This window comes from Crocodylus siamensis, chromosome 1 (assembly GCF_052110815.1).
Source record: "Crocodylus siamensis isolate JL-2025a chromosome 1, ASM5211081v1, whole genome shotgun sequence".
Lineage (NCBI taxonomy): Eukaryota > Metazoa > Chordata > Crocodylia > Crocodylidae > Crocodylus > Crocodylus siamensis.
Genome location: NC_143395.1, coordinates 176,444,927 through 176,466,491, shown reverse-complemented (window position 1 = coordinate 176,466,491; position 21,565 = coordinate 176,444,927). Strand labels below are relative to the sequence as shown.

The following is a 21,565-nucleotide window of genomic DNA, read 5'->3' as shown; positions in this document are numbered from 1 at the left end:
GACAGACCCATTCCATAAAATGGAATTAAAATTCCTTTTGTAATTTTTATCTAAGAGCAAAATTCAACAGATCCATTGTTTCACCTTTGCACGAGTGAAAAAGTAAAACCTGCTTTTTTACACTGAGACAGTCACAGAGCATATGCAAGTTAAGTGGCTTTTCAAAGCAAATTAGCTATCTCAAGCCTGGTTCTTTCCTTTAAGCTTCCCAGGAACGGTATGAAATTGCATCTTATAGCATGGTATAAAAAGCATTTTCCCAGTGATATTAAATATGCAATAGTCTCTAAATCATAGGTAGGGACCTACCCAACTTGAGGAAGCAGGCAGCTGAATTTGGAGGCAGATAGTGGGACCAGCCACCCATCATATGGCCCCACCCTTGCCACTAATTGGCTGAGGGCTATCAGCTCTGCGGCCCTGCCCCTTGCTACTGATTGGTGGAGAGGGGCAAGGCCGCATGACAGGCAGCCCTCAGTCAATCAGCAGCAAGGGGTGAGGGCAGCAGCCATCTTGCCTGCTCCTCTTATGCCTGCAGGCCCCTTCCCCCCAGCAGGCTGTAATGACCATGAGTACTGCTGGCTCCCACTGGGGAGCCAGCATTTTATTTTTAGGGTTTTTTTGCCCCTGCAGATTTCACAGACATCACTCAATTTTGAGATTTCACAAAATCCATGAAATCACAAATTGAGCAGGACCCTAATCGTAGGTCAGTCAGGTTTACTATATGCATCATGCATCTTCTTTTAATTTACCCTCATGTGTCTTAGTCAGTGGGGGCCAACCTTCTTGATAGGTGTGCCACAAGGTAAGCCCTGCATCCTCCCAGAGTGCTGCCTGAATTCCCTTCCCTTGCCTGATCATTTGCTCAGGTTTCTGCTCCCTGTCCTACCTGTCACTATATTCCCTGCTCCCTCTCTAATCTGCCACATGCCACACAGCGAGGCTTCCCATGCTGTGGGCTGGCCACCCTGATCTAACTGTTGTAGGTGAAGTGGCCTACAATGATATATCTGCAGAACACTGAGTTTGATGAAGCATGTTAAATCAGTTGTTTTGTTGGCAAGATACATCTTTCTTTCTACCATTGCTTCTTCCTCACAGCCTCGTTGCAAGCCACAGAGGTAACCTAACTTACTGAGCCAACAGCTGATTTGTTGCCTAGTATCTACAGCTCTCACTGATGTCAGTACTCGGTGCTGTTCATTGGACATATTGAGGATGAAGTCCTCAATAATGGTTTTGTAATTTCTATATATGTTTATAGTACCTGATCAAGTCAATGCTCCCATTAACATCAAGATACTTTGGATCAGGCTCTTAATTATGGGTAGGATTTTTAGAAGCCCTTTGTATAGACCTAACTGTTCCCAGAAAAATCAGTGGGCATTACCACTGTCTTTAATTGAAGCACAGTTAATTCTATACTGATTGCTTTTGAAAAAGCACACTCTAAATAGAAGCCTACATCATTCTATTTTATTAGATAATCTTAAAACATCATTAATCTTTTCCAAACCATACATCGTAAAAGTCTTAATGTTCAGATATAGAAGACTACTCCAGCCATAAAGATCCACGCTACACTTGCTCTCATGCACATGAATAAAATTATGCAAATATCCCTGTGAACTACTCAAGGTGCACTTTGGGTTGCGCAGTGTTGAATGGCAGCTACATAAGGATCTAGGCAGGGCGAAGCACTTCCAAACCTTTTTTTAAGTCAAAACATCAGAATCTGAACTTATTTAAATTTTTTAATTATAATTATTTAAAATTGGAGCTCATTTTCTTCTAATGTATTTGGGAACTATTTACATGCTCCTAGAGTGCTTATAATATATATCATATATAAAGCAAGTGCATAACTAGCTGATAACATAAAACAGATTTAGGAAAGAGAAACAGGGCATGACATTTTACTGTATCACATAATTCTATGTGATTTAACATCACAGAATCATAGAAGTAGGGTCAGAAGGGACCTTGTAGATCTTCAAGTCTGACCCCCAGCCTGGGCAGGAGAAAAACTGGGCTCAAATGACTCCATCCAGGTAGGCATCAAGCTTCTTCTTAAAGGGTAGGAGCCAGCATCACTTCCCTTTGAAGTTGGTTCCAGATCCTAGCCACCCTGACAGTGAAGTAGTTCTTACAGATGTCTAATCTAAACCTCCTCTCCAACAACTTGCGGCCATTATTCCTTGTTATGCCAGGGGGCGCTACGGGAAACAAGGTCTCCCCCAAACCCTTCTGGTCCCCCCTAGTGAGTTTATAGACGGTCACCAGGTCCCCCCTCAGCCTTCTCTTGTGAAGGCTGAACAGGTTCAGGTCCCGCAGTCTCTCATTGTAGGGTCTGCCCTGTTCTCCCCGGATCATGCAGGTCGCCCTCCTCTGGCCCCTCTCCATGTTATCCACATCCCTCCTGAAGTGGGGCGCACAGAACTGGACACAGTACTCCAGCTGTGGCCTGACCAGTGTCACGTAGAGGGGGAGGATCACCTCCTTGGCCCTACTTGAGATGCACCTGTGGATGCACGACAAGGTCCGGTTAGCCCTGCCAACTGTGACCTCGCATTGTCGGCCCATGTTCATCTTGGAGTCAATAAATGACTCCAAGATCCCTTTCTGCTTCCGTGCTTTCAAGAAGGGAGTTTTCCATCTTATAAGTGTGCTCCTGGTTACTACTGCCCAAGTGCAGCACCCTGCACTTGTCAGCATTGAAGCTTATCCTGTTTTTGCTAGCCCACCCCTGTAATCTATCCAGGTCTTGCTGCAGTCTTTCCCTCCCTACTAGCGTGCTCGCCTCACCCCAAATTTTGGTATCATCAGAAAATTTAAACAGGTTGCTTTTCACCCCATCATCCAAATCGCTGATAAAGAAATTGAACAGCCCAGGCCCAAGGACTGAGCCCTGGTGGACTCCACTGCCCACTTCTTCCCAGGTCAAATATGACCCATCCACCACTACCCTCTGAGTGCGACCCTTCAGCCAATCTGCAATCCATCTGACTGTGAAGGCATCAATGCCACAGTCGCCTAGTTTTTTAATGAGAATGGGGTGGGAGACGGTGTCAAAAGCCTTGCTGAAGTCCAGAAAGAATACATCCACGGCGACACCTGCATCCAATGCTTTTGTGACCTGATCATAAAAGGCAATCAGGTTGGTCTGACATGACCTGCCCCTAATGAAACCATGCTGGTTGCCCTTGAGCATCATCTCTGAGGCTGGCCCATCGCAGATGTGCTCCATGATGATCTTCTCAAAGAGTTTCCCTAGTATTGAGGTAAGACTGATGGGCCTATAGCAGCCCGGGTCCTCCCTCCTCCCTTTTTTAAAGATGGGGACCACGCTGGCCATCTTCCAGTCATCTGGCACCTGGCCCGAGCACCACGAGCGCTCATAAAGCTGTGCCAAGGGCCCTGCAATAACCCCTGCTAGTTCCCTCAACATCATATGTTTACAAATGAAAGATTATTGCAGACCTTCTCCAACAATAACTAACAGGTTAGAATCTTCAAACCTACAAAGCATTTTTCTACTCTTTAATTAAGGCCGTAGACAGATATGCATTAAGCTACAAAAATATAGCGCAGTAAGGGACTTACATAGGTGTGACTTAAATGGGGGCAGTATGTGCACCTACTGGAAGCCTCAAATGCCTCTACACAAATGCTCGAAGCATGGGGAAGAAGAAGGAGAGACTCTCCCTCCTGCTAGAAAGCAAAAACCCAGACCTAGTGGGGCTCAAGGAGACCTGGTGGGATTCTACCCATGACTGGGCAGTGGACATCGAGGGCTACAGGCTGTACAGGCAAGAAAGAGCAGGGAAAAAAAGGGTGTGGGGGGTTGCGCTCAACGTCAAACAGCAATACATGTCCTTGATGATCAGGATGGGGTAAGACAAAGGGCAAACTGAGGCACTCTAGGTAAGAATGCAAAGAGGTCATAGGGAAAGGGACTTGATAATGGGCGTCTACTACAGACTACCTCACCGGGGGGATGAGCTGGACCTGGAATTCTCAGGTCTGCTCATGGAAGCTGTAAAGTCAAGGGATGTGGTTGTCATGGTTGACCTAAACTACCCAGACATCTGCTGGGAGGAGCAGTCAGCCAGGTCCAACCGCTCACATAGGTTCCTAACCAGGATACAGGACCTCCACCTAACCCAGGAGGTGCATAGTCTCACCAGGGGAAATGCTTTGCTGGACTTGGTCCTTGACACAGGTGAGAGCCTGGTGAGGGATCTCCGGCTACTTGACCACCTGGGTGACAGTGATCATTGCCTGCTGGAATTTAATATCCAGCACAGGGCAATGAAAGCAAGCAAGCAGACTTCAGGAGGTCTGACTTCAATGAGCTTAGAGGATTAGTAGGAGAGGCATTGGGGTCTCAGAACTTCAATGAGATGGGAGTCCAAGATGGGTGGTTGTTCCTTAAGGAGACAATCCTCCCAGCTCAAAGGGAGTCAGTCCCAATGCATACCAAGCAGGGCAGGAGTGCTAAAAAGGGCCTATGGGTCAGCAAAGGCATCCCAGAGGGCCTGAGGGCAAAAAAGGAGGCATAGAAAAAGTGGAAGCAAGGGGCTATCACCAAGGAGGATTATACCTCCGTTACTCATGACTGCAGGGAAGCTGTTAGGAAGGCCAAGGCTGAGAGGAGCTAGGGCTAGCAACCAGAATTAAGGATTATAAAAAGTCCTTTTTCAAATACATAGGGAATAAGAAGGCGGCACCGGGTAATGTGGCACCCCTATAGCACAGGCTTGGCAATCTGGTGATTTCAGCAAACAAAAAAGCTGACCTCTTTAATGAATTCTTTGCCTCCATATTTCTGAACAGGGACCGGGACATCTCCCGCACTAATATTACAGACGGACCCAGGGGAGGCACCACCATCCCTAGCATCAGGGACAACCTAGTTAGGGAACTTTTGGAGGGGCTGAACGTGTTTAAATCAGCAGATCCAGATGCTCTTCACCTGAGGCTGCAGAGCAAACTGGGGGGGGTCATAGCGGGCCCCTTGCACGGCTTTATGAGGGCTCATGGGTCTCTGGCCAGGTACCAGAGGATTGGAAAAGGGCTGATGTGATCCCCATTTATAAGGAGGACCCCGGAAATTATAGGCCAGACAGTCTTACCTCAATCCTTGGGAACACCTTTGAGAAAATTAGCAAGGAACACATCTGCAAGGGCTCAGCCGGGGAGGTAGCGCTCAGGGGCAACCAACATGGGTTCATTGAGGGCAGATCCTGCATACCTAACCTGGTTTCCTTTTATGATCAGGTCATCAAGTCCTTGGATCAGGGCATTGAGGTGGAAGTTGTCTACCTGGACTTCAAGAAGGCCTTTGACACGGTTTCTCACCCACTCATAAAAAAAAATAGGTGACTGCAGCATTGATGCCTACAGTCAGATTGGTGCCAAATTGGCTGGATGGTAGCACCCAGAGAGTGGCAGTGGATGGGTCATTTTCAACCTGGAGGGATGTGGGTAGTAGAGTCCACCAGGGCTTGGTCCAACATCTTTATCAGCAATCTGGAGATGGGTGTGGAAAGCATGCTGTCCAAATTTGCTGATGACACCAAGATGTGGGGTGTGGTGGGCACACTGGAAGGGAGGGACAGAATCCAGCTAGATGTAGACAGGTTACAGAGGTGGGCAGGTGAGAACAGGATGGAGTTTAATGCAGACAAGTGCAGGGTGCTGCATCTAGGGAGAAGGACCCAGCAACACACCTATAGGCTGGGGAACGCTCCTTTTGTCAAAACAGTGGCAGAAAGGGAACTTGGAGTCATTTTTGACTCAAGGATGAACGTGAGCTGCCAATGCAAGGAAGCGGTCAGTAAGGCTAACAGCACCTTGCCGTGCTTCTACATATGCTTCACAAACAGGTCCAGGGAGGTCATCCTTCCCCTCTAAGGAGCATTGGTCAGGCCGCAGTTGGAGAACTGCGTCCAGTTCTGGGCGCCACACTTCAAGAGGGATGTGGCTAGCATTGAGAGGGTCCAGAGAAGGGCCACTTGTATGGTCAAGGGACAGCAGGGCAGGCCCTATGAAGAGAGGCTAAAGAGCCTAAATCTATTCAGCATCCACAAGAGAAGGCTGAGAGGGGATCTTGTAGCCATTTACAAACTCACCAGGGGGGCCAGCGGAAATTAGGGGAAGCTCTGTTCCCTCGGGTACCACCAGGGGTTACTAGGAATAACAGCCACAAATTGTTAGAGAGAAGGTGCAGGCTGGACATCAGGAGACATTACTTTACAGTTGGGGCTGCGGGGCTCTGGAATGGGCTCCCAAGGGAGGTGGTGCTCTCTCCTACCTTGGAGGTCTTCAAAAAGAGTCTGGATAGGTATTTGGCTGGGGTGTTATGACCCCAGCACTCGCTCCTGCCCAGGCCTGGGGCTGGGACCTGATGATCTGTTTAGGTCCCTTCCAACACTAAGCACTATGAAACTATGAATCTAGGTTAAGAACACCCCTCCCCCCCCACAAGTTGGAGCACCACAAAGTTGTCACAAAGGTATGCTCTCCAGGCAGGGGTCATTTTATAAAAATGGGTCTTAAAAATGGGTCATTTTATAAAATGCACAGACCTAGAGTTTGCCACACTATGAAAATCATCTCGAGTTAGTTAAGGTTAGACCCTAAGGTAACCCACACTACCAAAATCACTAGAATTGAACTGCAGTAAGTAATATTTGTTAATTATGTGCCTTTCCATACTTGTAAGGTATCATACTTGTAAGGTAGTCAGTGCCAAGCCTGGTCAGACCTTTATGGTCCCTCATGTTTCCAGTGAAATCAGCTGAAGCAAAAAGTAGTAAGTTTATTACTGTATATAGAAGCTTGCTACTAGTTCCCCTGTTAAGTAAGGGCAATGAAACTATCAAGCCTGTCACAAATGTACAGGGCAGGAACCAGGAAGGAAGAAATACCCTCTGTAACTGTTAATTTTCAGAAACTGGTGAGTCACCAGAAAAAGATACTTGTCTTGCATAGGTCAGAAAATTACCTCTAGGAAGGGTTCTTAAGTTCTTAGAGGAATAAGAAAATACTTTGGTGGCAAATAAATTATTAGAAAACAAAGAAAGAGTGAGAGAAGACAAATATCATAACACAAACATTTAACTCTGCCAACTGCTGCTACAGCAAAAAATAATATGAATACAAAATGAAGCAAACACTGCTCCTGTTATCTTTCTACTGGTACCAGAATATTCTAATGGTGAACTAGTATTTATGCTTCAAAAGAAATCTGTTTATTTAGTATTAGTTGGCTCTGAGGTCACTGAATGAATATTAGAGAAGTTTGGAGTACAAGTTCTTAGCTTTACTTTGTCAGGGCAGATTTTGGAGTATTATTTTGGGAAAAAAAATATCTTTGACAACTGATTTATACAAATTTGTACTTCATTGCAACCTCCAGACTCCCAGATATTAAACTTAATGATCCAAATACAATAGTCCAAATATTTAGTCAGCCACAAGCTAGTTTCCATTTTTCTGTATTATTCCTAGATGAACATAAAAAGGAGCATCAAAATGACAGGTGGGATAGAAATTGTAGCCATTATTAAAACAGACATAGTTCAAATCTGGATATGGAATGCAATTCCTTATTTTGTGTCCAAGTGGTTGTGTCCAGTCAACTGGGGAGCCATCTGACGCTGCCACTGATGCCGCTGTCCTAGGCTGAGCTCAGGCCATGCACAACCTGGCTGAAATGGCTCCAAGAGCTTCTCTAATTAAAGCACTACCATGTCTCATATATCAGTGTCCCAGCGCTTAAAAAAGGTGGCAAGGGTGCTCGTTCAATGAGCTTTAGTTCAAGTGCCCCCACTACCATTTTAAGTGCTGGGATGCTGATAAACAAGACACAGGAGACTGCTGGAGTGTGGCAATTGCATCAGAGCAGCCTTGCCTGCTTATGTATAGGCACCCCAAGAGATAAAGGAATTTTGATTTCTAGAGCTACTTTTGGCACCATGTTTTACAACACTACATAATAGCAGATGGAGACTGTTCTAAAAGAGAGGTACATATGAAGAAAACTGTGATTGCTTAATTCATGCATGCATAAAAATCTTAATAAGAAAGCTGTCTCAATATATGGTTAAGTTCACAGCCTGACCATTCTCCTGATTTTCCATCCATGTATATTTTTGTGACAATTAACCATTAAGCAATAACAAAAATAAATGCTTTCAAAAAAAGGCTGTCAAAAAAGGTGTAGAATTGGCCCTTTCTGCTTGCAAACCTCATAATAACGTCCAATATCTTAACAGCTGTCCTCTCTCAATCTGTATCTTTGTGAGATTAGAAACATGAACATCTTTTATTGTAGTCCACAGGTAAGGTTTCTGTTGCCGCAAGCAAGAAAAGCTTCTCCCAGGTGATGCTGTAGTCACTGGGATAGTTAAGTAAAGCACATAGAGCTTCAACAGATTTGGAAGGGTGTCACACAGTGCCATTTCACAAAAGAATTGTAGTCTTTTTTCAAGGTGGGTGTGACAGGGCACACTCAGGGCCAGGTCTCATGCCAGCCCACCCACCTGTCTCTATGGGGCAGTGTCACGGCGCAGGGTCCTAGGAGCGGCCATGATCTCTCCTGGCGCCCCTACCGTGCCAAGCTGGCGATCAAGCACCCTCGTTCTCGCCCGCCACGTCTTTGATGTTATCTAATTTTATAATGGAGGCTGCCTTTTGTCCCCTTGGACACGGTGCTCTTGTTTATCCTGGCCCCTGTTCTGTATGGAGTGACTTGGTGCACCCCAGCTTTATGGGCTATGCGTGGCTCCTACCACCCCTTATACCATGCCCAAAACCTCTCAGATGTACCAGACATTGTTAGGTCTAACTATCAGTGTTACGCTCGCCCTTCCGAGCTCTCGCCCTCTCGGGGCCTGCTCTCAGTGTGCTCACATTCGCGCCCACGCAATCAGGGCTCAGGTGGCCATAGCCGTGCCTGGGCCCCAGACCCGCCTTCTCAGGTCACTCACCCACACCAGGCTTCTCGCCCCGCACGACACTGCCCCTCTGGGGCCAGGGTCTATACAATCCCCCAAAACGCAGTGCCCCCTCTGGTGCCAGGAACCCCACCCTACTGGGGAGCTCCTATGAGGCCTCCTCCAACCCCTACAGCCTCACCCGGTCCTCCGGTGTAATAACAAACAAAGTCATCATAAGCCAAACGGCTATAACACAAAAACCAAACCTCCTGGGTAAAACTCAAACCCTAAGCCTTCTGGCTAATCATCATTTCCATCCCTGCCAGGGGTTCCTCCACCTGGTATCCTTGCCCATAAGCTGCTCAGGCCCTCAGGCTTCTCAACTCTGTCTGCTTCCACAGAGCTCTACCTTCCTCGGCTGCCAGAGGGGAACTGCTTCCCTGGGCTCAGCCTGGATCACCTTTATATAGGTCAGGCCCTGCCCCCTTCTGGTCAGCTGACCAACTGCGGTTGCCCCGGCAACCGGCACCTGTATCTTTTCATAGCAGCAGGGCACCAGAGTGCCCCTGCGACAGGCAGTATGCTCAATCTCTCCTGCCATGACTTTGCTGTTCCCATAAACTGGTGGTATAATGCAGGAAGCTGCCCTTAAAGTGGCAGGCACCCAAAGGTGCACTACCACACACCTCCTCTCTTAAAACTAATTCCCAATGGGGGGACGCAGGAGTGCTTGGCCATCAGGCTGCTGCTTCCCAGCCAATGCACCACTGTGCAGCTCTTGGGGCAGCTCTCGGGGCCAGGTCTTATGTTGGCCTGCCCACCTGTCTCTACGGGGCAGTCCTCCCAGTCTCACCTGCCATGACTTTGCTGTTCCCATAAATTGGTGGTATGATGTGGGAGGCTACCCATTCCCTGCCCGGATGCCAGAGGGTGCTATCTGTGGTTCCAAAACTCCCCTACACTGCTGCTCATGCATCACAAATGGCATCCTCATGATGTTCTTAACCCACACCATGACTGGTGCTCCAGGGTCTTGCAGGGATTCTCACTCCCTCCCTGGAGCAGCAGATCATTGTACTTAACCTCTCGATCTTTCTTTCAATCCACTCTCAGCCTCCTTGCAGCAGAGGACTTACTGGGGTCAGGACTCACCCCTAACTCTCTGGCTGAGCCCTCTACTCCACCTCTGACCCAAACTACAGCCTCGGGTATCCATGACCATGCCTTAGCTTCTTCCCTACACATGGGGTTCCTACTACCCCTCCTCTAGGGCCACACCCCACACTGGGATCTTCTCATCTTCATGATCACCTACTCACAGGGCTGGCCCTTGTGCTGCCCTTCAGGCCTACTCCTGTTCAGCCCTACTTTGTGTGGGTCCACTCCCCATGCTACCCCCTCTGGGGTCTCTGGGATCTTGCATCCCTGCTGGGCTCAGGGGGCATTCTGCTTGCCCCACTACTGCCTCCAAAGCACATCTGAAGATGGGGGCTGGGGTTAAGGTGCCCTTACCCACCTTTCACTGGGGAGGTAACTGGTCTGGCACTAGGAGCCCCACCAGGCTACCCTTCCCCAGCAGGGTACAGTTTTAGGTCATGCCCAGGACCAAAAGCCTCCTGCTTCTACCTGCTAGATGTTCTGCTGCAGCTCAGCCAGGCAATGTTTCTGCCTGGACTGGCAGCAGCAAACTGCAGCCTTTATGTGTCTTGTTCTCAAAATGGCTGTCACCATCAGGCATCTGGTAGCTACCTGACTCTTCTCCCTTAAGATAAAACCATGGGGGACACAGTGCTCAGCCATTGGGCCGATATGTGCTTTCCAGCCAATGTACCACTGTGACAGGGGCACACTCGGGGCCGGGTCTCATGTCAGCTCATCCACCTGTCTCTATGGGGCAGTCCACCCAGTCTCACCTGCCACAACTTTGCTGTTCCCATAAACTGGTGGCATAATGTGAGAAGCTGCCCTTAAAGTGGCAGGCACCCAAAGGTGCACTGCCACAGTGGGTGGGCTCCTTTTCCTCATTACTTTCATCAGCATTGCCATTTTTGAACACTCAGAAAAAAAATCTTGATTTCAAAGTTCAGATCATTTTGATTAATACTGTAAGTGTGGGACCTACATTTTCATCTGATGGGCTCTCAGAAGACAGAACATTTGCAAGGGACTTGAAAATGAGTAGGTCACTCTCAGAAAAGCAGTTTTCTATTTCCTTAATAAAGGTCTCCAGAGTCTGTACAATATTTCACTCCTATCAAAGTCCTCGGGTTTCTCAAAACAGGACTTTTCCCCTCCTCCCAGTTTTGTGGGAATAGCCAGTTCGCAAGGCACACAAGGACTAGGAGATCTCTTTTAATAGCACAATTCATTAACATGATTAAATTTATGGCATGCAAAATCATCACCTCTCATTTCCTTTGCCATAGACGCTGTGAATTTACCCATCGCCATTGCTATATGATATGTATGGTCTTTTGATTGAAGAAGTTTGGATGGGTGTTTTTTTGAATTAGCACTCTGCATGAAAAACATGCCATACAGAAAGTTGAAGTCTGGCACATTTTAGAAGTGCATAAGCTTCGGCTCCAACTTTTGAAACCCCATGTGCAATTTCATTCCAAGCTTGAACCATTTCATCAAAATTTTCCAAAATAGCTCTGATAGCTCTGACTTGACAGTACTAACAAGTGTCACTGAGTGATTTAGGACTAGTTGGCCCCCCAGAAAAAGTTTTCTGACATCATCTTTTCAAAGAAGGCATGTCTCTAAAAACTTACTTCAATGAAAGTTTGTAGAACCTGGAGAATTCCAAAAGCATTTTGAACAACTGGAATGCAGGAAACTGTGTCCTCTATGCACAGATTTAATATATGAGCATAGCAGTGAACATGATAAGCTAGAGGATTTTCACTAAGTATCCATGTGGCCACACCTTTATAGGGTCCTATCATGCTGGTGGTTCCATCATAGCATTAACCTCTTAGAGTTGAAATATCAAGTCCCAAGGCTCATAATGTACTCTTGATCGTGTGGCAAGTGAAGCACTGTCCCTTTGCAGCATCTTGTAGAAGCCAATAAACCACTTTTGTATTTCAAATAACTGGTTTATGTAATGCACTATGAGAGCAATTTGTTTGTTTTTTGACAGATCCATTGTTTCATCTGCAATGATGGCAAACACTTGTGCTTCTTTGACTTCAGTTATGATTGAATCTAGCACTTGAAGCCATAATCTCAATTATTTCATTCTGATATGAGGTATGTAGGTAAGTGAAGTACTTAACTCTGTTAACTGTAAATCATTGAATCAGTTTGTTGTCTGTACTATGCAGTTTCATCAATTCCCACAAATTGCCTTGATTTGTAGAATCCATTCCTCATCATGTCCCCTCAAAGGTATACCCTGACGAGCACAAAATAAAGTACTATTACAAATTTCTAAATACATTTGATTATCCTCCACTGTTTTTTTTTCCTATTTTGACTGTCAAGTTGGGATGCAGCACTCCATTTTGTAGGACTGAAGGCTTCCCTTCCATTTAGCACCGGCATCTAGATGGGATTTACACTTTGAATGTTTGTTAAATCTTTCATTTGCATTCTTCCACGTTTTAAAACCAATCATTCAAAATGTTGCTTCTCTGTTTGGCCCATTGCCAAATGCTCAACAATAAAAGCAGAAAGCTTTGTCATCATGAACATTGTATTCAAGCCATGTATACTCATTATACCACACTTGCCTGGATTTTCTGGTTTTGTTCCCACGGGCCTGGCCTGGAAAATTAATAACTACTTCTTCAATAAGGGAATGATTACTACTTCTTACGCGGGAACGATTGTTCCCCAGAGCGCCCCAAGGGATGACAAGGTGGAATGGTTATAAACTACCGCAAGACCATTTCAGGCTGGACATAAGGAAGAATTTCTTTACTGTCCAAGCCCCCAAGGTCTGGAATAGCCTGCCATCAGAGGTGGTTCAAGCACCTACATTGAACACCTTCAAGAGAAATTAGATGTTTATATTGCTGGGATCCTATGACCCTGCTGACTTCCTGCCCCTTGGGCAGAGAGGGCTGGACTCGATGATCTTCCAAGGTCCCTTCCAGCCCTAATGTCTATGAAATCTATGAAATAAGGGCTTTCTTCAATATTTTCTAAAACTGCATCCAATCCAAAGCAAAGGGCTCTTTTATCAAAAGTTGTACTAACCTCTGTATGAGCGTGCAAATTAGAATCCATAGTATTGCTGTCACTCTTGTTGCTGTTGTTAACATAATTCTGAACTCCAGAAGTGTCAAGTTGAGTTCCTGATGTACATGGCATTGGCAATTTAGCTTTCTTCATGTAGAAAAAGTCCAAATTTAAGAGACTTTTGACCATTGTACAAAACTAATTATATGTATATCATTAAATTAATTCAGTTTAAGTGTAGATTATCCTTGATCCACTTTTCAGAAAAATAAGTAAAAACATTCACAAATAATGCACTGAAAAAGTGAAAGTCACACAAGAACAATTATTAAGGTGAAGGGTCAGAGACACCTATTAGTCATGTTATTAAGGTTTGAAAGTGTTTAAATAAACCAGTGGTTGTCACAGTTTTTTCAGTCATGGACCCCAAAAAAAATGAGGAATGCAGGCACAGACCCCCTTTGGATCTCCCTCTTACAGTGGTGCTGGATCCCACCTAAGGCAGTGATAGGGACAGGACAAGATGCCACTACCCAGCTGTACTCGGCTGTCGGCACTCAGGTGGCCTCTGGCTATGGCAGGAGCTGCAACAGGCTGCCTGCTGCTGTTGCCGCTTTCCTGCCTCTGACCATGGAAGGAGCTGGAGCAGCAGCAGCACACACCTTTTGCAGCCCCACAGATGTGTTTCACAGACCCCAAGAAATCTGGGAGGTATATGACCCTGCACACCCCCTGATGCATTGCATATGCTAGGAGTGGGGAGCGAGGAGGGAAGAGGTTGGGAGCAGAGGGTGCAGCCACTCTTTAGCCCGCACCACTTATGCAAAATCTTGGATCCACTTCTGTCTGCTCCTAAGCTGTGATGAACTGAACAGCACAAACCTAAATAAAGCCAATATCTAAAGAAAAGTATTTAGGAACATTTTAGGGGCAGGCAAGCATGTCTACTGAATCATCACATTGTATGTATGCATCTGCAGGAAAGATTAATTAGCACCTCCCTGATTTTCAGCTGCTCGAACTTGTAGGGGAAAAATCAAACAAAACCATAAACTTCATCTGGGAACAAGAATCCAAATAAAAATTTCTTAAGTTGTTCTTCTCATCAACTTTACAGTAGCTGAATTAACAGGGTTGGGGGGGGGGTTGCAAGTGCTTAGCTTTGCTTTTCCAATCCTCACATATTCCGATTTATTGAAAGAGATCAAAAAGAGAAACATAACTTGGATATCAATTCTGCCTTCTAGTAAATACAGAGGTATGGCCAAACATTGAAGTAGGAATGTAGGAATTAAAGGGGCAAAAATGTTTCCACTTCCCCAGATGGGATATTAGCATCCTATAATGAGTATCACAGTACAGTCAGGTTACTTCCTATAGACAACATTAATGTTCGTTTGCTCAGTGCTTCACATTGTATTCCTATGTCTCCTTGTAAGCAGCATTTAAAACTGTCCTTGACTAGGATGGGTGCTGGGTACTCTTACAGATCTTTTCAGCCCTGACAAATATGATTACGTTGAAACTTATTTAGCCCTTGCAACCTGTTTTCTGGAGGAAAGCATAGGAAAATATATAGCAAATCATGTGGGGAAAATGACCAATTTGAGAGGTAAGACTGCATTTCTGCGGAGATCAGATCCATTCAAGTTTTGGCTCCAATCTGCCTAGAACATACTACTGCTCACCCAAAGTTTGTTCTCACCCACCATTCCATTTTCAATTATGCTATATAACGGAGGAAATTTATCAAGATTTTGGGATATGGCTAGATACATAATGCTTGGTTCTCTTTAGGGCACTGAGGAGTGTGGGGTTTTTTGGTCAAGACAGGTAAGGAGAACAGTACTACCAAAACTTCTGAACATATGTGATTGCCATCTTTTGAGATTAGTATGGAACTCCAGCCTATGTTTCTCTGAAATGGACAAGAATAATCAAAAGTCTCTGACAGAGCTGATCGATTTTTTTTTTTTTTTTGCAAAAGCTGTTTTTCAACTGACAACTGGATTTCTGACCAACTTATTTCTTCCCATAAAGAAGTGTTTCCCTATCAACAGAAAATCTAGACTTCTCCTGAAAGTACAGTTAAGACCCCAAACTAGAAATGACTTTGTCTTTTGGCTGACAACCAGAATATTTCAATTCATAAATGCTCCCTTAGTGCTTCTTGTAAATTCTAGTTCAATTTCTCCATGAAACCCTCCTCTCCTACAGACTTGAGACACCAACCAATCCCATATCTCTCTTAATGTACTACTTCCCCTTATTGAAATGGAAGACTACAGCCTTAATGGGAGATTTGGTCTCCCCATCAAACATCTAGTGAGAGATAAAAATTTAACATTCCAGCTAGAAACACTCCTGAATGCTGATGAAGATGGGATCGGGTGATGTGAATTTCACAGCTGAACACATTTCTACAAAAAGCAAAATCAGTTACCCTGGATTTAAAAAAACCTTCCACCAGTGTTATGAGATGTTCAAAATCCACACCTGTATTTTACAATTCAGACCCATCTCTGCCCCTGATATTTAATGAGACTATTTCTCTTTGTTAGGCTTAAGTGGGGGGAAAACTGGCAAAGGTAGATAGTATAAACATGAAGCAACATGCTGAGCTCTCATCATGAGACAGACTACTTTATACTTAAGTATGGGGATCAGAATAGTAACCTGAAACCTTAAATGGCATAGCAAGAATTGTGTATTTGTTCTGGTATGCTAAAAGGGGAAGACTAAATTATACAATGAACATCATCAAGCAAGCAATAAATTTAATTGAATTCATTCTAGCCTATCAAATAGTAGCATTTTTTTTGCTATATTATACAAATGCCAGCATAAAAGGTCCTATTTCTTCTTTCTCCATAAATGTACAAAAAATAAATGAGATGCACAAGGATTATTCAGAAACAAATACTGAAAAAAGAGGCAGCACAAATATTTAATAAAGATCAAAGAAAACAAAGCATGTCATGTTTTGAGGTACATATAGTATACTGGAGTCAGAGAAGATTAACTTGGTTACTGTTTAAGACAATATGGATTTGCATATTTTTATTATTTACCATATTTATTAAAATACGAGTTTCCCCTCACCCCAATCAGCATGGGGGGGGAAAGCTCCTTGTCTTACAATCGTACATAAGAAAAGCATATTAAATACAATGTCTATTGTTAAACTGTTGCCAACACAGCATGTGCTTAGCAATGGAAATCGAATATAAAGTTCATTAAAAGGCAGGCAATGCTGAGTTTGACTATAGAATACAAGGGCCATAATAGGCAAAAATAATTATAAGGTTTTTTGGTTTTTTTTCTTGTTTTTTTTACAAATTATTAAAAACACACTTACCACCCTACACGTACAAAATCTGACATATTAAGCATCCTTGTTTTACCAAAGTTTCATACCGTAAAAATTACATTTCCAAAAATTCACAGCTACGTGTATTAGCCCCTAAACAACATTCATCAACTTCCCACAGAAGAACCCCTTATAAAACTCTTTTTCTTCATATAGAACCCCATGAAAAACTTACCTCAGTAACCACCTGAAACTCTCTGCCCTTCCCATCAGTCCTCTCTGTTACCTTAATGAAACAAGTTTTTCTAGTACTTTTTTCTACACTTCTTCTCTTCCTCCTCTTCTCTAATCTCTTTTTTATCCCAGTCAATATAGTATTTAAGTTCAGATACTCCCTTTTAGTGAAAGCCAACCCCTTAAAAATGGAGGATTCTTACTTTCCATAAACTAGTTTTGAAAAATACTAATAAGATCTTTACTAATGTTTCTTGCAGTCCCTTTGGTATGAGTCCATAGAGTGCTAATCTCCCATGCTAACAACAAGTTTATTTTGGTGACACTCAGAAAGTGATAGATCCTCTCCCACACCCTCTTTGCTTATGTACACTCCCAAAACATGTCTCCTCTGTTTCTACTTCCCCACACCTCTTCCTTGGGCACCCAGATGAGCTCATCAAACCACATCTGTGTTGCATCTCCTTCACTGGCAAGGTATTTCTTATAACCATCCATGCCGGGTCAGCATATTCCCTTTTTATTTGTTTATCTGCCACTGCTTCCCAAACCTGCTGAACTTGTCTTTTTGTGAAGTTATCCACTGGCGTCATTCTGTTTCTCTCCCTTACCGCTTTCATCAAATTCTTATGATCCTTCAAGACCTCCAGCTCTACATTCCCTATTTTATACCTCTGCAAGAAACCTTCCATCCTGATATAATGGATCAGTGGTTGCCACACCCATGGACACTTCAAGGAGGTCTGATATACTCCCCATTTCCTCAAAATTGCAGAGGCATGAAATCAGGTGATGCGTGGTCTGTCACCATGTTGCATACCACACTTCACATATTTCTCACAGATGAACAATCCCAAGTCTGACAGCCTCCATCAGCCAATCTCTCTTGCTTCGTACAGTTCAGCTCTTGCTAACCTTATTCTTTTGGCATTCCAGAAGACCACACATATTTTCCTCTGTACTTTTCGTATCTGTCACCATGTTGGGCAGAATACAATTCCCATATATAGAATAATCAGCAGTAGCACAGGCTTAAATGCTGCCACTTTTTTGGAAACAATGCCCTTCTAGACCATAACCAAAATATTTGCCATGGCCTTGCCAACACCTTTCCCCATGCTGTAATTACCTTTCCTCTTGGTGTCCATTGGGATCCTAGCCCTACAATTTCTCTGTCTCTTATAGATAGAGAGAGAGAGAGAGAGAGATCTTATATCTCCAAGCCTGGGTGTGGGGCCAGAGCCCCACCTGGGTGTGCACAAAAACATGCGTTTTTCACCACAATGCATAGAAGCTGCCATGGGCCACAGAACCAATCAAACAAGTGGCAAGGCTCCTGGGTAGAAAGATGCCTGCCTTAGCATAGCGTGCCAAGTCCCTTTGGGGTTTGGCATGCCATGCCAAAGCCCAGATTTAGGCTTCTGCTTCAATCGGAGCACTCAGAGTGTCTCTGAGGAAGGGGAAGATGGTGGGGCTTTTTTAATTCTTTTTTAATTTTGGGGCAGTCGAGACAGTTGAGGCCACGAAGAAGCCAGTAGGCTTGGAGGCTTTTGTTGCATCTCTGGCACTATGCATTATACAGGCAGGCAAAAGGGCAATGTTTGTGGCTGACTCTGGCTTCTTCTTGCAGGGCACAGGGCCATCCATCAAGGGTTTGATTTTTTTTTTTTTTTTACTGTGCAGTGGTGTTAGGCTAACATCTGCAGGTGAGTGTGGTCCTGGTGTAGGCAGGGACTGTGGAAAGCTTGTATAGCTGTCCTAGCTCTCTGGCTTAGGGATTTGCCTGCTAGGTACTAGAGCAGGAAGTTTATAAGTTTATGGTGAAAAAAAGTATTTTTTTTCAGGGCTGACACATGGAAGCTGCCATGGGCCCTACAATGAATCGGACTAGTGACAAGGAGACCTGATGCAGCAGTATGGCAGACAGTCACCTCCAGAGCCAGGGCTACTCGTGTTACCACAGTGTCAGCTCCCCAGGTACAGCTGGGGAACAGGTATGAGGCCCTAGCAGCTGTGGAAAAGGTGGTAGGTGAGGATGCCTCCAGAGGAGCCGATTCCACTGCATGCATGGCACAGTCTGAGCAATGCTGGAAAAAGCAGGAGGTGCTGGGTCCTCATCATCAGCAACTCCATCCTAAGAGGAACAGAGGGGCCCATCTGTCATCCTGATTCCATGGCACATGAGGTTTGTTGCCTGCCTGGAGCTTGGGTTCGGGACATCACGGAGATGATCTGACTCTCTGATCAATACCTCATGATCCTCGTCCACGTGGGAACAAATGACATGGCTGGGAGCAGCCCAGACTAAATCATAAGGGACTACAAGGCTCTGGGGGCCAAGCTCAAGCAGATGGGAGTGCAGGTGGTTTTCTCTTGTATTCTTCCAGTGGGCAGATGCAGACAGCACCATGAGGCATGCATCGGTGAGGTCAACTAGTGGTTTCAGAGCTGGTGTTACCGGGCGGGCCTGGGGTTCTTGGACCATGACCCACATTTCCGCACAGAGGTCATGCTCAGGCAGGACGGGCTTCATCTCTCCCCGAAAGGTAAGCATGTTTTTTCTTCCAGGCTGGCTGATCTTGTACAGTGAGCTTTAAACTAGGTTCGCCAGGGGACAGGGACACAAAGGAACATGAGGATACTTCGCAGTCAAGCCAGGTGACATACACAGGTAGTACCCAGGTAAGTGACAGGGGCCAGGGCAGGCTTAGGAACAAGGGGGCAGCATGTGCATCCACAGGTGGCCTCCAATGCCTCTACATAAATGCTTGGAGCATGGGGAATAGACAGGAGGAACTCACCCTCCTGCTAGTTAGCAAAAACCCAGACCTAGTGGGGCTCATGGAGACCTGGTGGGATTCTACCCATGACTGGGCAGTGGACATCGAGGGCTACAGGCTGTACAAGCAAGACAGAGTAGGGGGGAAAAAAGGGGGTGTGTTGTGCTCTATGTCAAAGAGCAATACATGTCCTCAATGACCAGGATGGGGTCAGGGGAGGGGCAAACCAAGGCGCTCTGGGTAAGAATCCAAGGGGGTTGTGCGGAAAGGGATTTGATAGTGAGCATCTACTACAGACTACCTCACCAGGGGGATGAGCTGGACCTGGATTCTCAGGTCTGCTCATGGAGGCTGTAAAGTCAAGGGATGTGGTTGTCATGGGTGACCTAAACTACCCAGACATCTGCTGGGAGGAGCAGTCAGCCAGGTCTGACCACTCACGTAGGTTCCTAGCCAGGATACAGGACCTCCACCTAACCCAGGAGGTGCATAGTCCCACCAGGGGAAACGCCTTGCTGGACTTGGTCCTTGCCACAGGCGATGACCTGGTGGGGGTCTGCAGGTACTTGACCACCTGGGCAACAGTGTTCATCACCTGCTGGAATTTACTATCCTGTGCAGGATGATAAAAGCAAGCAGTAAGGCAAAAGTCCTTGACTTCAGGAAAGCTAACTTCAATGAGCTAAAAATATTAGTAGGAGAGGCATTGGGGTCTCAGAGCTTCAATGAGATGAGAATCAAAGACAGGTAGTTGTTCCTTAAGGAGACAATCCTCCCACCTCAAAGACAGTCAGTCCCAATGTGTACCAAAGGGGGCAGGAGTGCTAAAAAGCCCCCATGGCTTGACAAAGGCATCCAGGAATGCCTGAGGGCAAAAAAGGAGGTGTACAAGCAGTGGAACCAAGGGATTATCTTGAAGGAGGATTACACCTCCATTGCTCATGACTTCAGGGAGGCTGTTAGGAAGACCAAGGCAGAGATGGAGCTAGGGCTAACGACCAGAATTAGAGATAACAAAAAGTCCTTTTTCAAATACATAGGGAGTAAAAAGAAGGCACCAGGGAATTTTTACCAGGGCCCCAACAGAACAGGCTTGGCAATCCAGTGATTGCAGCAAACAAAAAAGCTGACCTCTTTAATTAATTCTTTGCCTCTATATTTCTGAACAGGGACTGGGACATCTCCCCCACTAGGATTACAGATGAACCCAGGGGAGGCACCGCCATGCCTAGGGTCAGGGACAACCTATTAACCTAGCTAGGGAACTTTTGGAAGGGCTGGACATGTTTAAATCAGCAGGTCCAGATACTCTTCACCCAGGGGTGCTAAGGAAATTATGCTGTCCAAATTTGCTGATGACACCAAGATGTGGGGTGTGGTGAGCACACTGGAGGGGAGGGACAGAATCCAGCTAGATGTAGACAGGTTACAGAGGTGGGCAGGTGAGAACAGGATGGAGTTTAATGCAGACAAGTGCAGGGTGCTGCATCTAGGGAGAAGGACCCAGCAACACACCTATAGGCTGGGGAACGCTCCTTTTGTCAAAACAGTGGCAGAAAGGGATCTTGGAGTCATTGTTGACTCAAGGATGAACATGAGCCGCCCATGCGAGGAAGCAGTCAGTAAGGCTAACAGCACCTTGTCGTGCTTTTACATATGCTTCACAAACAGGTCCAGGGAAATGATCCTTCCCCTCTACATGGTGTTGGTCAGGCCACAGTTGGAGTACTGCATCCAGTTCTGGGCACCACGCTTCAAGAGGGATGTGGCTAGCATTGAGAGGGTCCAGAGGAGGGCCACTCACATGGTCAAGGGGCAGCGGGGCAGGCCCTATGAAGGCTAAGGGGCCTGAACCTAGTCAGCCTCCACAAGAGAAAGCTGAGAGGGGATCTGGTGGCCATTTACAAACTCACCAGGGAGGGGCAGTGGAAATTGTGTGAGACTTTGTTCCCCCATGCACCAGTGGGGGTTACTAGGAATAACAGCCACAAATTGTTAGAAAGAAGGTTCAGGCTGGACATTAGGAGGCATTACTTCATGGTTAGGGCTGCCAAGCTCTGGAATGGGCTCCCAAGGGAGGTGGTGCTCTCTCCTACCTTGGG

The 21,565-nt window shown here is 45.6% G+C and overlaps 1 long non-coding RNA gene across 1 annotated transcript in view; it reads right to left on the bottom strand.

Annotated features, from left to right (window-relative positions):
- The window catches only part of LOC149873699 (uncharacterized), a 258,851-nt gene extending 242,087 nt beyond the window's left edge, over nt 1-16,764 (bottom strand). Inside the window, exon 1 of the long non-coding RNA XR_016440050.1 lies at nt 16,685-16,764. This is a non-coding gene — a long non-coding RNA (uncharacterized LOC149873699). The remainder of the gene's footprint in view (nt 1-16,684) is intronic.
- Between the last annotated feature and the right edge of the window lie 4,801 nt (nt 16,765-21,565).